The following is an 11,896-nucleotide window of genomic DNA, read 5'->3' on the forward strand; positions in this document are numbered from 1 at the left end:
AGGGTGAGAAGATCAGCCAGAAAGTAACGCGAATAATGGAGCCGAGCGTCACAAAGGATTACCGGGAGTTATCAGGCTGAATGTTCCGGGCCTCTTCAAAACGTGTGCTCTGTTCTGCTGGGTGTGATCGCTTCCTTTTAACTTAATGCATTACCTCACATGGAAGGGCCTCCGAGCAGTGTTTCCGTATTAGCAGAGTTATTGATATTCAGCAAGTGTCGGCAAGACGCTGGCATTTGCATAATGGAACGCTCTGGAGAGGCGCTAAGTGGTGGGCCAGAAGAAGTATCATATTTGGGCTATACATATTTAATCACTTGTTCAACAGATCCCATCACCTATTTGGGGGACAGATTGCAAATAAATGGTGATCAGAACAACATGTTAATACACTGAAGTTTAGGTCTTAATGGTATTTTTCATCAACTATTGTATTGACTTGTGGAAAATCATAATAAATCAGTAAATAAATGTTGTCAATGAGGTTCTGTTGAATACTTGGGGATTATCACTGAAAGAGTTACAGGTCAGGGACCTCAACAGATTTTTTTTGCAAAATCTTGGAATTCAAACTTGCAACACATCTTTCAGCACCATGGTCAGGTACATTTTTTTTTTGGCAAAAAACTCAAAATTCAAATTTACAACTGAAAAAAATTTATCAGGTTGGTAGAATGTAGGATATAGGAGAATTCTTGTACACAAACAGTGATGAACTGGGATGAGGGGGGATACAAACTTGGCCACATTTGGCCGTTGGTGTTCTCACCGCAAAAGCGCCACCTACATCGACTACATATAGCGGTGAGAAGCAGAACTCCAGTCAGAAGCTCTGAGGAAGGTGTCTGATAGACATAGAAACGTAAGCAAGCAAGTGCATCCTGGTTTTGTACAGAATTCTCCTATATCCTACAGCACATCTTTCAGCACCATGGTCAGGTGCAGTTCTTGCACCCCTTTCCACTGGAGGCTGCAACTGATGAACGACCAGATATTTCACAGGTCTCTTAAAAATTTCGTAGACAAATATTTTGATATTGATAAACAGTTTTTTTGCCTTTTCAATCTGTTTTTGCATTATTCATTATATTCTTATTATGAAATCAAGGGTGGCACAAATCAAATTTTTGCTTGCACAGTGGTTGCCAAGCAATCGTTCTCTAGCAGAAAGAGATCCTTACATGAAACAACAATGTTCTTAACTTTTTTAAAACTAATATGGACTTGATTGCCTTAGGCAAAGACAAATGTTATTAGTGTGCACTCTTTATTTATAGTTATACCCTTTTCATGTTGCTAATTACATGTACTTGATTTATGTAAGTTTGATTAACTAGTATTAGACGGTAAATCAAGGTTGCATACATCAAATCCTATACAAATCTTTCTTCATTAATAAACCAGTCTATATTAATTAGCTGACCAGGAAGATTAATGACACAAGATAGCAAGCACTTGACGTTGACTCATGGCAGCACAATTATTATGGCACACAATCATGCAGATTAATGATCTCAGTAGCACCTTTTGTACATATTGTAATTTGAATGATGTCTCTGAATGATAAATTTAGTGTTTCAAGTAGGTAATAATGAAAGGCTATGCTTGTTTGCTTAATAACGAAAATTGCCATTCACCCATCATGATATTTTAAATTTCTTCAACTTTTTCAAGAACTCAGCAATATCTGATAAACAAGTATCCCTTTAGCTGAAAATTATGGGATGTTTATTCTTTTCTGTCATGCCTTAATGTACCAAAAGACCATTCCTGTGTTTTGCAGCAAAGTGTTAATGAGTCCCTTTGCTTGTCTACATGTTAAACAGGTATATCTTTATGGGACATTGAACTCAGACTTAGTTTAAGCCTACATAAGTTAAATGTATTATGGAAAACTCAAAATGATGAAAAGCCTGTCAATTGTACCTTTAGGACGCACCCTGACTGTAGTCCCAGTGATGAATTGTTTCGCTTGTGGTGTATGGGTAGGTGAAGGCCAGCGTACCCATTACCTTTTCCTCCCACAACTTAACAATCCGTTATGGAACACTCTCCATGGCGTTGACATTTGCAACACTAGGAACAGTCTTGGGAAGCATACATTACGCCCTTTCATGTTGCCCCGTCGAAACTTCTTGACAAAAGGAGGGTACGTAATGTTCTGGATGGTTCCTTTGAAGAATTCTTGATGTCCTCAAATCTCCAGATCAAAAGAAAGGAAAGCCCCTTTCACATGCTAACCAGGGCATGCTAGAGTGAAGTAATTTATACCAGTGAGTTTTTTTGGGAGTTGACCATCCCACAAAGTTTGTCAAGCCATCAATAAGCTTTGAAGTTGAAGTAAAACTTAAGTTTAAAGATGTTTGAGCTAAAGGATTGTTTCTATCTACCACATTTAATTTCCCCACAGATTTTGTTGAATATGAACTAAAAAAATTGTAAATTATATTGATGTTAAAAGTTAAGTAAGTTTATCTTTACCTGTCAACTTGTTGTTATATATTCAATTTCTATGTTCCATTTTCATCCAGGGACTATTTCTCCTCAATCTCTTTCTTACAGTCTGTCAAGCCAACCCAAGATGTGCTTAACCATATCTTCAGTCATAAGCAGATTGCATAACCAATAATACCCTGAAAATCTGTCCTTTTAAGGCAATTCCAACTGTGCCAAAAAATTGCTGCAGGGCATAATCTTCTTTTATTGTGAGATTCACGCAGTAAAGTAGCAGTAGCTTGATGATGCCCTTACACAACGTTCCTTGAGCCTTTATTCATCATGTAGTGCTGTTATCCCTTTTTATTTCCACTGCAGAAAGCCAGGGAGATATGATAAGTTATCAAGCCTGCAGTGTTTCCATAACACTTTCCTATTGGCTGGACCAACAAGTTGAACTACTTGGTCCACTTGTTGAACACAGGCCACACCACAGGAACAATGTTACAAGCAGAGGGAGGATGTGGAAATAAAGTATGATTTATAACCTAGACAGTCATTTTTTGGCAGACAATGTCCAACCTTCATGTCTTGCATACCAAAGTGGAACTACTAGTATGTGTATGCACTGCAAATTCCACTACTATATCACCTTATACCAATGCCTGCTGGCAAAAAATTGGGATCCCAAGCTGTTAAACCAGTCAGCAATCTAATACCTACCAGCAAATGCTTGTGAAAGATTAATACTAAACATTCATTAAGTGTATGTATACTATGGAACAACACTGAAGAAGTATAACAACCAGTACACAAGTGGAGGAAATTGCTAACAGATCTGTTTAAACTTTTAACAGGATTACCACGTCAGTGATATGCTGTTCTCACTGTAACCTCTATACAGAACCAAAACTTCTGTTGTAAGCACTATCTATGATAGCATTAGGCTGCTAATACTGTTGTTGCCACAACAGCATTAACGTTGTAATTGTCTATTTTATAGTTGTTGCCCAGCTGATTGGAAGAGACATCTGCAAATGAAGGTTTAATCATCAGAGAGTTTTCCACAAGGTGGGTACAAGTTCCTCATTGGTCTACTTAACTTTGTCGTTGGTATGCATGCATTTTAGCTTGTTTATCTATAAATCGGAAGCTGAAATCGGAAATGTTTAACATTTTCTCCCGTTGTCCTGTTGACTAATTCCTCAGCCCCATATTGCGCTAAAACGACAGTAAGCAAGCGCTTGGTGTCATCCATTATTGCAAATGCATCAGAATTGATTAGTAGATTTTACCTCCCGTCGCGCCCCTGCTCCAGATTTAAATTCATACCTATCCAGCTCTCTGCACAGCAAATTGATCGGAAAGAAAAGGGCTGATGAATAAATGGCAAGATGTAATGAAATATTTTGTGCTGGTTAAGAGTGATCACCCATTCATGCGCAAAATAGCTTACAGAGACAAATCACTATGCGGCCTATCGCTCCGGAGAGAGCAGTGACTGTACAGCAGGGAATGAGAGATTTTTCATGTGCTGTTCCATTTTCACCTCTCAGAGTTGTATTAAGGACATAAGGAGATGAGATAGTTTTGCTGATAGATTCTGGCAGTCTTGGCAACCTCGTGTGCTAAATTTTACATTTGTCATTTGGGGCTACATCTAGAATCGAACTTACTGTCTACCAGGGCCAGTTTATAAATGTGAGAAGAGGCTTGCCGCAGGTGCCACATGCATAATTAGGGATGGGTTGTTCTTGCAATTTTAAGGTGTATTTTTTGTTCATGTTCCAAACTTAACTTTCCACCAACATCGGCTCAAACTTTGCAAAGCAGCCATAGCAGCCATAACTTTGAATAGCAAAGTAGAACATGACAGATAGAATGCTATAATGCAAAGGCAGTTCCTTTTGACATTATGCATGTCTAAAGAAGTAAGAGATACATGTATTTCAGGTTATAGAAAGAAGTTTGGACACACAAGAGTCACAATTATTCGTTTTATAAAAGCTTGAATGGTATATTGTATGTTGCTCTACCAATGTGATGATTACAGCTACATGTGAAAGACCAGCCACCTGTTAGATTTCTTCAGTTGTATTTTTTGCAAGTTGCCATTTATTTGAGGAAAATTTGACGATCTTAGTAATACAAAACTCCCTGATTTTAAATCATAGAAAATGTATTAGACCATTATACCTTTTACAAGACAGTCATTATGGCATCACCATGGTCACAAGACTTGATCAAAAGATAAAGGCATGCAGGAGCAAATTCAAAATGGCTGCCAAACAATAACGACTGATGACACTCTGTGAGTGCTCACATCCTACCAAAGATCTATTACAAATGTGGCCATTGAAATGATTTCAGCTTTGATTTTGATGCTTAATTACCATGTTTCATTTCTCCTCCAGATCTATTACAAATGTGGCCAGTATACTGTGATTATTTCAGCTCTGATTTTGACACTAAATTACCACATTTGAGTGCCCCTTCCAACCTCAGTTTGGTAGAACGTTGACGTATCCTCATCATTTTTATTTGAAAGACCTTTGACCTTCAGCTGGGTTTTATGCTTAGCTGTCCAATTTCCAGTCCTCTCAGGAGTGACCAGCTTGAAAAATGTTACATCGCAAAGTTTGGTCATAACGTACAACTTATTCCCCGCCAGTTGCTCCGAGTCGCCACAACAGCATATTTTATCATCATTCCCATTTCCACCTTATCGATTTTAAACTGTCCTGCCCCATGGCAGCTGTTGGTGTGCCATGCGCCGGAGAGGTCAATACCAAGGGTGCTTGATTCATGAAGACAAACTTGAGTTACATAACGCTGGCAACTTTTTGGCAATGTGACTGAGTGGATGGAAGGGCCGTCTTAGTTCGGGATTGCCATCTGTTGGTCGCCCTACGACAGGTGCATGGGGTGAAGTGGGGGCCACCACCTCAGACTAATCAAGTGCGACACACGGTAATAGTATCAGTTCCAGCGTGCGAGGCATGCTGCCTGTGCTATTGATTTATCATATATCTTGCCGAACGTTCAATTTCGGCGCTGGAAGTATCGCTGGCCCGCACTGAAACTGTGCAGTTAACAGATAATCCAATCACAGCTGAATGTGGCAGGTACTGAAGCCTCCGCCATACATTTATCCAGGCTGGCCTTGGCTGGAAGCGTAGTGAGGTCACAAAATGTCACATCGTCATAGCTGGTCTATACACGGCATTGCACCCATCGACTGCAATATTCCATGATAAATATCTAATCGTGGTATCGAAAATCGTTGATAATTACACACCTGAATGGTTTATAACGGATTTCTGCCAAACTCTTGTTAGACACTTTTTCTCCGAAACTATGAAATTAGTTAACTATTTGTATGATCTGGAATTCTTGTCTAAAAAAAGTACAAATCAAACTCCTATCTCCTACTCGCAATTTAGGAGCCATCACTGGTGGAAATTGATATCAAAATCAACACATCAGAGAAATGCGATACTCAGTCAGCAGAAGGCTATTGCCAGGCTTAAGGCTTTTTTCAGCCCATTTATTTATTGGGACAGGGCTTATTCCAGTTGCTGTAGCATGAAGCAGCTATCACAAGGCAGTGTGTTAGTCCACCTTAGGTTAATTAGCCATGTCTTATCCATTTGGAGCAGGTGAACTGGAGCAAAGCATCTGACCACAATAACCATGCCTGCCAGCCATGGAATCCTGACCTTTTTGTCTGGATTTAGCTGTTTTTGTCTGCTTGGTCACCCTCTCTTGTGTTATATCGGATAGACAGGGAATAATCAAAAGGAATTCTCTACTTCTGCCCTTGGATGAAGTGCATTCATTTTTGTCTATATCGGGCAAATGATATTCATATTCACGAATTGATCAGTTCATCTTCCTAAATGATATGTAGAAACTTGGAAACTACAGATTAATGTATGCAGCATTTTGCAAGCTTAAGCAAGTTTACAGAGTTACATGTAGTTTCAATAGGCACCTCAGAAGTAAAGAATATTTGGGCTCAACAGTGCATGTAAAGGTTAGGTTTCATTTTTTTTCTGAAGCAAGAATTGTTACTTTAAATAAAGAAGTCGTCCATGTTAATTTCACTTCTTAACATATTTTAGTAAACGATAAATGTATCCATACTGTAAGATTCTTTTAAAGGTACTTAGGCCAATTTGCTATCCAGGATAATCATTGAATGGCTTCATAGTAACTGAGTTAGTAAAAATTTCCTGCTTAGGAGGTCTGGTGAATTTTTTTCCATGGCAACACCAATTTAATTTGTTGTTTCTTGGATTTAAAAAAAAAAATTCAAAACCCTTAACTGGAAAAACAGAACGTTACTGAAGCAAGAGGACCAGGTTTCTGCCTTGGTGCTCTCGGTTTCATTGGATGAATACAGTCATGTTCAAGTTTTCCTCCCTGCCCTCTAGCTTTACGATGTCCTCTTCCTATACTTTCACTTGTATAAATCCGATAACCAAGAATTTAACTTGGTATGGCCCACTATGGCCTGAGGTTGGAGGCATATCAGTTGGAGCTGCTATTGACGTCACCAACATCAATTGTTAGATACAGCTTCCTGTAGGGGGTTCTTTATTATTGAGCCCGTCCTTCCTGTTTATCTACTGTGTATCTCACACAGCAATAAAGCATAAATCGCAGAGCCTGTTTTCCATCTACTCAGAACCGTTTACTTGAGCATCCTAATAGCACCCCGTGAAGCCGCTCTCACTGCATTCAAACTTCACTTTCCAGACTTGCAACCAACTTCTTGTGGCTTCGGGTGATTCGTCGACATTCTAAGCCATTCGTCTTCGGAAAAGTTTTGCCATGGAGTCAATACTTTTCTTATCTCTCTGAGGCTATCTGCAATTAATGATGGTGGGTTTAGTGGCAATCAGCCAAAGTGTTTGACTGATCGCCGACCACTTGGTCGCAACTCAGCTGTACCCGAATGGCCTTGCCTGAAAGAGAATATGTCACCTGGGTAAACCCTCCTCGAGTATCTGCTAATTCTCGCCGCGAAGATTAATCTCTCTTCTTGCCGCACTGTAATCGGACTTGATGGTCTCCCTTATTGGATGTACTCCTGGGGTAAATCCTCTCCATTTACCACCATCAGAAAGGGGAGACATTGAGGGAGAGAGTTTCAGATAAAGGTGGGCCGAATCTCTGCCGCAGTGATGGACCCTTACAGGCAGCCTGGGCCCAATATATACGCTAATCATGGGGACGTGGTTATCTCCTTGGTAGCCACATTTGTTCAGGGAGAAATCCATCAGTGGGTGACGGCTGAGTTGCCGGGACACAAGAGGGCGGGGTGCGCAACACTCTGTGACCATCCGTGGGTCTGGGAGATACTGGCATGATTGTATCGGTTGATTAGACAGATCTAGTCTGCATAGATTCGTTATTGAATATGAAGAAACTTTGCCAACTTTGCCACAAGGAGCATTCACCTGAGTCTGTGAGATACTTGCATGATTGTATTGGTTGATTAGACAGATCTAGACTACATTGATTCATTATTAAATATGAAGAAACTTTTCCAACTTTGTCACAAGGAGCATTCACTTTAGCTTGAGTCTGTGAGATACTTGCATGGTTGTACTGGTTGATTAGACAGATCTAGACTACATTGATTCATTATTAAATATGAGGAAACTTTTCCAACTTTTCCACAGGGAGCATTCACCTGAGTCTGTGAGATACTTGCATGGTTGTATTGGTTAATTAGACAGATCTAGACTTTATTGATTCATTATTTAATGTGAAGGAACTTTTCCAACTTTACCACAAGGAGCATTCACCTGTCTGTGAGGTACTTGCATGGTTGTATTGGTTAATTAGACAGATCTAGACTACATTGATTCATTATGAAATATGAGGAAACTTTTCCAACTTTGCCACAAGGAGCATTCACCTGTCTGTGAGATACTTGCATGGTTGTATTGGTTAATTAGACAGATCTAGACTACATTGATTCATTATGAAATATGAGGAAACTTTTCCAACTTTGCCACAAGGAGCATTCACCTGTCTGTGAGATACTTGCATGGTTGTATTGGTTAATTAGACAGATCTAGACTACATTGATTCATTATGAAATATGAGGAAACTTTTCCAACTTTGCCACAAGGAGCATTCACCTGAGTCTGTGAGATACTTGCATGGTTGTATTGGTTAATTAGACAGATCTAGACTACATTGATTCATTATGAAATATGAGGAAACTTTTCCAACTTTGCCACAAGGAGCATTCACCTGTTTGTTTGTTTGTTTGTTTATTTCGATCTCCAATTAGAGTTACAATTATTATCATAACTCTATTCTTCCTGGAGTCGTCCATCAACATTACAAATTAAAACCATCAAATAACATAAAGTCAACAAAAGTACATGTATACTGTATGACATAAGAAAAACTGAAGTGAACTGATTACAAAAATGTAACATGAGGTACTGTCTGTGAGGTACTTGCATGATTGTATTGGTTGATTAGACAGGTCTAGTCTGCATCATGTCTGGTTCATTATTAGATATGAGGAAACGTTTCCAACTTTGCCACAGGGAGCCTTCACCTCTATAAGTGAACTCTGCAATGTTTTAAATTAGAGGATCATTTCTCAAATAGATGTAGATACGGCTAATTACATCAGGCTGTTCCTGCCATTTGACATAATCCCATGTGAATTTGAAAACGCTGTAACGAGGGCATGTATTATTGTTAGATATCAGAAATCTATCCCATAGACTTCGACTGTTAATCAATGATTGATCTAATATACGATGATGATCAGTATACTGTGCACCCTTAATAATTATTTGTTGTTTCTGTGTGCATTTAAAGAATATCCATGTCACCTCTTCCCTTTGTACTCATTTTGACAATATGACAGCATGTCAGATGTGATAGTCACTAATTTCTTTCTTTCCATTATGCAAACATCCTCCTCATTAAACACCCACTACCTGTTGCAATATCCGAGGGCCTTCTTATTACTAACTGGGACTGTTTGGCCTTGAAACTATATCTGTGGCTGAATCTGCCGCGAGCGGAGATTGAGAATCCACAGGTAGCTCGACACATTTCCCAGCTGATACGCATGGCTCAAAGACAATTTGGTGGTAATGTCCACCTAATGTGCTAGTGTTGCACGTTATCCCCCGGATGTGAGTCATTACCCTCTGGGATGGAGCGGTGACCTGCCTTATGACAGGAGCTGCGTGGGAACAGAGGCTGCCTGCTAAGAGTAGGGGCGGGCGATTCTTCATTAGTCTGCCCACAAAATATGACGGAGCGGCACCAATAGTCCCGCAGCTGTCACGCTGCTGGTCTCTGGTGTACGTTATGAGTCAATCACAGCCTTTGTCAGGAGTGGGCGTAGATCACAGCCACACCTTTGAGTCGGACTGAAAGGTTGCCAGTTGAGAATCGCTCTGGTTGATGAGTGAACAAACGTCACTAACCCACCCACCTCCAGATTGCTTATACATTCTGTGGGATGAAACAAGAGTTGGTTTGTCTGAACAGAGGTGGGCATTGATGAATAAAGAAAGAAGCCAGTAAGGTTGGAGAATAGGGAAGATTTGCACATTAAGATACATGTAATTGGAAAAAAGTAAGATTTCCACAGCCTGTTGCCTCTGAAGAATTTTGCTCCACTATGTCCCACAGTCAACAAGTTTATGCTGTACTTGTTGATTGCAAAAAGTTATAAGAGAGTCAAGCATATTTTTCACCTGAGAAAATCAACCCCATCACATTTGGGTGGGGCTCCTGAACCTGCAAAAATCTGATGAGCCAATCTCTGAAAATTATCTGCTTTCTCACACTGCATGCCGAATAGAATGACAGGCAAAGAAGGAGTGGGCTTGGTAGAAGTTTTAATGGTGCTTTCAAAAAGCATCAAAAACCATGTGGTGGGTGCGTGGGTGAAACATTGAAGCTATAGTAAGAGTTGATCGAATAGCATGACCTGACGAACACAGCCTGTACTGAGCGTGGCTGACCTCCTAAGTGAGGCTTCTGATTTGGATCACGTGAGGCCGCTAATTTACTAAATAAAAATTTGATCTGCACTGAAATGCGTCTAATTGTGTGATGATTGAGAGAACACCGGGGGTACTACTGCCAAAAACTCGTAGACTCATTGACTGATTTATTTTTCTTAGCCTGATTAAATCTCGCTTATAGCAGCCCGTTAAACATCCGCCGGCCCCCTCTGCGGGGAGGGGCCATTTATAGCCCTGGACAGCAGAGTTTGTGTTACACAGACTATTATTTTTCTGTGACAGGGACATAATGCCCCTTTTTGAATGCTGCAACTTGCAAATTTCTTTGCATACATCACAACCATACATTAGCATTAGGACTGCCCAAAATGATTCCGTAGCTCTTGTTGATTTCCAAGAACTGTAGCTTTAAACACCCACAACCTGAACATATGCTGCACCTGACTAATAGGTTATATAGCTATGGGAGGAACAAAGCTAATATAGTGACTCATGCTTGTACAAATGACTTCTTAACTATGCCCATAGACAGCTCTCGTATACTCTCACATGTAGTGTTCTGTGAACTCAAAGGAGATTAACTTTAAGCAGGAAACGTGGGTTGTTTGACTTTTTTTTGTGTGGGATGAAATGTGGGAGGTTGAAAGTTGATCTCATGTCTCTTACTTTAAAAGTTGCAACAAACTTAAAGTTTGATGTTGCCATTACTCTAACCGTACAACAGTGGAAGCTTTATTGATTTTCCCTTTCTGGACATGTATGGGGAAGATGGGCGAAAACATGTACAGTTAGAGTTTGAAGTTGCATGTTTTTATTACATATACATGCAGCCATTATGATACTTTGACATATTTGAAAAGGGATATAGGTATCCTTCCATCTTTACAGAGGATGGTAGCACTCTGTATGAAGTCACGGTGGTTGGCAGTGCCTACTGTGGCTTTGTAGGCCGATATGGGCATCGCATGTGTGCACAAAAAATGCTGTACTAGTACATACTTTTGAAGATGAGGAAAGTTAGACCAGGTCATGTATATCTATGCTACAAAGGACAAAAATTACTCCATATTTTAGGAAGCAGCATTTTTTCATAATGGCCACATTTACAGTTATGTGACACTCACACTGACAAATCTTCAAGTAAATGATCAAACCCTGGGATGTGCATATGTGGGGCTAATATCCAGCTTTTTAACTGTTTGGGGGATACAGATCAATGGTACCGGTGAGGCTGTCATTGTGATAGGACCCGTGTACTCCTGAGAAAATCCACCCCATGATGCGTTCTGAGAAAGCGTGAGATTCCACGTATGATTGTGACTCAGTGATTCAGTGATTCCGACTGGGACAGCCACTCCCACCACCTCTTCATTTCCCACTTGGGAGGGGAACTCATCTCAAGCTGACACGTTGGAAAATGTGCCAATTTCCTCCCGATT

The 11,896-nt window shown here is 40.1% G+C and overlaps 1 long non-coding RNA gene across 3 annotated transcripts in view; it reads left to right on the forward strand.

Annotated features, from left to right (window-relative positions):
- Positions 1-11,896, forward strand: part of LOC118415331 — a 128,943-nt gene that overhangs the window by 21,695 nt on the left and 95,352 nt on the right. For 2 of the 3 annotated variants that reach the window (XR_004831107.1, XR_004831105.1), the window contains exons 1-2: positions 2,677-2,970; positions 3,440-3,507. This is a non-coding gene — a long non-coding RNA (uncharacterized LOC118415331). Of the gene's footprint in view, positions 1-2,676; positions 2,971-3,439; positions 3,508-11,896 lie in introns of those variants that run through there. The other variant, XR_004831106.1, reaches the window with a different exon arrangement.

Source organism: Branchiostoma floridae, chromosome 5, assembly GCF_000003815.2.
Source record: "Branchiostoma floridae strain S238N-H82 chromosome 5, Bfl_VNyyK, whole genome shotgun sequence".
Taxonomy (NCBI): Eukaryota; Metazoa; Chordata; class Leptocardii; order Amphioxiformes; family Branchiostomatidae; genus Branchiostoma; species Branchiostoma floridae.